The sequence below is a fragment of the Vicia villosa genome, linkage group LG2 (genome assembly GCF_029867415.1).
Source record: "Vicia villosa cultivar HV-30 ecotype Madison, WI linkage group LG2, Vvil1.0, whole genome shotgun sequence".
In the NCBI taxonomy this organism is placed as follows: domain Eukaryota; kingdom Viridiplantae; phylum Streptophyta; class Magnoliopsida; order Fabales; family Fabaceae; genus Vicia; species Vicia villosa.
In genome coordinates this window covers 69248396-69252741 of record NC_081181.1, presented here as the reverse complement: position 1 = coordinate 69252741, position 4346 = coordinate 69248396, and the positions used below count along the sequence as shown (strand labels likewise).

Sequence of the window (4346 nt, the reverse complement as noted above, 5' to 3'; positions counted from 1 at the left end):
CTAGCCCTGCTCAGTAGTGGTCCTAACAGAATTTGTCCTATATGCTAGCTGTCTCCTCTTTGTCCTTGCTAGCTGGCCACTCTTTCTCTCTCTTACGATTTCTCTTGTAAACTTTCCCAAACCTACCAGTGATAAATATTGAAAAGCAGACCCATGTAATACTTCATCTGGGAGCTGCTCAAGTTTGGAAAGGCCACAAATTTCAAGATTCTTTACGATTATTGAAACTAAGTTTTTTAAGACTACCGATTTTATGAATTGAACTTAGTAACTGCTGGCTGCTTTTCCCTTGTACAAGCAAATCAGTGAGAGATGGAAGGCAAGGCAATTCCAACAGTATAGCACGTTCGGTAATTTCAAATATTGAAAGGCACGGAAACATGTTATCTCTATCCTCCCTTGATAACTTTACCATGTTCGGCAACTGCTCTAGTACCAATTTTTCTAGTTTTGTGAAACTTCCTGCAACTCCACCATTCCACGACTCTTCATATAGGTATTTTACATGACTCATGTTAGATACTGTTAGATTCTTTAGAGAAGGAAGTTTCCCCAAGTCTGGAAGGTGTAAACATCTTTTGCAATCAATGAGCACTAAACTAGTTAAAATATTTAGAGAGGAATTAGACATCCATTGTGGGAAATAGGCACCTGCATATCCTCTCACTGTCAGACTTTCTAGTTGTTGGGTTTGAGGTTGAAGTACTTCAAGAATCTCCTCAACATTTTCTTGTAAATGGGACTCTTCATTTCTCTCCCACGACAATCGCAACTGCTTCACATGCTTTCTCGACATATTGGCTTCTTTGGCATTCATCACACTTGTAATTCTCTCCGAGTGCTTAACGTGAAGGTCTCCGATAAGGTTCCTTTGTCCTAGTTCCGCCAAAAGAAATCCACTTTTCTTACCATCTACATAAAGGGTCAAAGTTTTTAGGGAAACCAACTTCCTTATATATGGAGGCAAGCTTAATAGTGAGTCACAATACTTCAAAGATAAATGTTGTAGAGCTTTCATCTGTACCAACCCATAAGGCAACCTTTGGAGGCTTCTACAATAATCTAACTTTAAAATATGCAAATTGCGTAAATTGCATAAGGATTCTGGAAGAGTTTTGAATTCTCCATAAGAAAGATTCAAGTATCTTAGAAATTTTAAACGACAAATCAAAGATGGCAACTCTTTCATATGTTGGAGGTCAAGTACTCGTAAAGAATACCATTTTAGTACTTTAGGTGGTGAATAATCATATGTACGCATTAAAAAGGTCCTCAAGGCTTTGATTCCATGCAACTGTATTGAACTGACTACCACAAATGATTTCTCACCATAAGTTGAGAGGTGGCGAATTCTTTTAGATATGTTTGGTTCTGTAATGCAACAATTAACCTCTTCTGTAACAGATTGAGCAAGATCATGAACAAGATCGTGCATTTTAAAGTTTTCAATTTCGCCAGCACTATTAATCTTAATATCTTGAAAAAATGATCTCCAGTATAACTCATTCCACACCTCATTGCCAATATCTTCAGCTTCTAGCATTGCATTGGATGAAATAAAACCATTAGCCATCCAAAGATCAATCAGAAACTTCTTGTTTATTTTTTCATCTTTGGGAAACAGTGTTGGAATACTTGGAATGATGATAACTTGGAGGAAGAGTTGGAAAGATTTATTGACATTAAATGAGCAATAAATGAACACAAGTAAGAGCTAATATGGAGATGAATTTGAAAAGGTTCATTTTAAGTCCCACATTGGAGGGAACACATATATTAGTAGTGTATATATATTCTAACTTTAACAATGGTTGTTGGGCCCAAGGGCACCTACAATTTTATAAAGGAGTGAGGACACACCAATGTGCCAAGAAGACGCGCGCGCCGCCGCCGCCGTCCGTCTGGCCGGCCGGCCGGCTCGGCTCGGTCTACATGAATTAATTTTTTGGAACCCGAATTAATAGAAATTAATTATCATTGAATAATTAATTAATTCGGTAAAAATTAAATACTATTAAATAAGAAATTAATTAATATTTAATAATAATTAATACGAATTGGTGACGTGTCCTTAGACCAAGTCTTAACCTAGATTTTGACTAGGTTACTTGTCCTCCAAGCTTTTATAGATTTTATAACCTAAATGCAAAAGTGATCATAGAATCGAATGATGTTGATTTCTATGAAGACAAATTTCCCTTCAAATTAAGAAATAGTGGGGGCACTCAATCGAGTCACATTCCTGTGATAAGAAGCACAGAAAGCAACGACAAGGTAGAAACAGAACTTCGACGAAGTAAACGAGTAAGAGTCTCTAAAGATTATGGGCCTGACTATGCGGCCTATAATGTAGAAGAAGATCCAATAAATCTTAAAGAAGCTCTGTCATCGCTAGATGCAGACTTATGGCAGGAAGCCATTAATGATGAGATAGATTCTCTTGAGTCTAACAAGACCTGGCACCTAGTAGACTTGCCTCCTGGATGCAAACCAATTGGTTGTAAATGGGTTTTGAAAAAGAAACTAAAACCTGATGGAACTATTGATAAATACAAGGCTCGTCTTGTAGCCAAGGGTTTTAGACAAAGAGAAAATGTAGATTTCTTTGATACTTATTCTCCAGTCACTAGAATTACATCCATTAGGGTACTTATATCAATTGCTGCTATTTATAATCTGATAGTACACCAAATGGATGTAAAAACAGCTTTTCTAAACGGTGACTTAGAAGAAGAAATCTATATGGAACAACCTGAAGGTTTTGTGATCCATGGACAAGAAAACAAGGTCTGTAAGTTAGATAAGTCTCTGTATGGACTAAAACAAGCTCCTAAGCAATGGCATGAAAAGTTTGATAACTTGATGATATCGAATGGATACAAAGTGAATGAAAGTGACAAATGCGTTTATTATAAGTCTGAGAGTCGCATATGCACTATCATATGTCTATATGTAGACGATTTGCTCATATTTGGATCAAACATTCATGCCGTTAATGCTATGAAATCATTATTGTGCAACAATTTTGATATGAAAGATCTCGGAGAAGCGAGTGTCATTCTTGGTATCAAGATCACAAAATTCGAACAAGGAATTTCTTTGGATCAATCTCACTATGTGGAGAAGATCTTAAAGAAATATAAATACTTTGATTGTAAGCCAGCATGCACTCCATATGATCCAAGTGTGAAACTGTTTAAGAACACTGGAGAAAGTGTCAGACAATCTGAATATGCAAGCATCATTGGCAGTCTTAGATATGCCACTGATTGTACTAGACCTGACATTGCATATGTCGTTGGATTGTTATGCAGGTTTACGAGTAGGCCAAGCAATGAGCACTGGAAAGCTATTGAGCGAGTCATGAGGTACCTTAAAAGGACCTTGGATCTCGGCCTACATTATAGGAAATTTCCTACTGTACTAGAAGGATACAGTGATGCAGATTGGAACACCCTATCGGATGATTCTAAAGCTACCAGTGGCTATATATTTAGTATAGCTGGGGGAGCTGTATCTTGGAAATCAAAGAAACAGACCATCCTGGCTCAGTCTACCATGGAGTCTGAGATGATAGCACTAGCCACAGCTAGTGAAGAAGCAAGTTGGTTAAGATGCTTGCTATCTGAGATTCCCTTTTGGGAAAAACCTATGCCAGCTGTGTTGATCCACTGCGATAGTACCGCGGCTATTGCAAAAATCGAGAACCGTTATTATAATGGTAAAAGACGTCAAATTAGAAGAAAGCACAGCACTGTTAGAGACTGTATCTCTAAAGGAGCTGTAAGAGTGGATTATGTACGCACTGATGAAAACTTAGCAGATCCTTTGACGAAAGGATTAGCTAGAGAGAAAGTCTACAATACATCCAAGAAGATGGGACTAATGCCTATACATAACTGAGTTGCTCATGATGGTAACCCGACCTAAATGACTGGAGATCCCAAGAAATAGGTTCAATGGGTAATAACAAGTTGTGAGCAATATGTAGAGATCATGCTAGAGTAAATATGAGAAGCATGAATCCTGAAGTAATAAGAGGTTGAGATAATAGAAACTCTTAATGATATCTACACTCTTTATGAGGGAGTACCTAGGCTACAGGAGTACTCTTGGTAGACTCACCTATGTGATTGTGGAACTGAGGCCGGTTCCTATGGAATTTCGAGGCAGAATTCCTAGAGCCTTCACTAAACCGGGATACACGTGCAGGGCCATTAAAAGCACGGGCTATTAAGAATACACCTTAAGAAAAGGTTGTGTGCGGGTCTGATGTCTGAGATAGAGTTCAAGACAATAGTGTCACTCTTGTTGAATCAGAATCTTACTTGCTACGCAAAGGTTCA

At 37.9% G+C, this 4346-nt stretch overlaps 1 pseudogene; it reads right to left on the bottom strand.

Moving 5' to 3' along the window:
* Window positions 1-3287, bottom strand: LOC131649308 (putative disease resistance protein RGA4; annotated as a pseudogene).
* Window positions 3288-4346: the final 1059 nt, after the last annotated feature.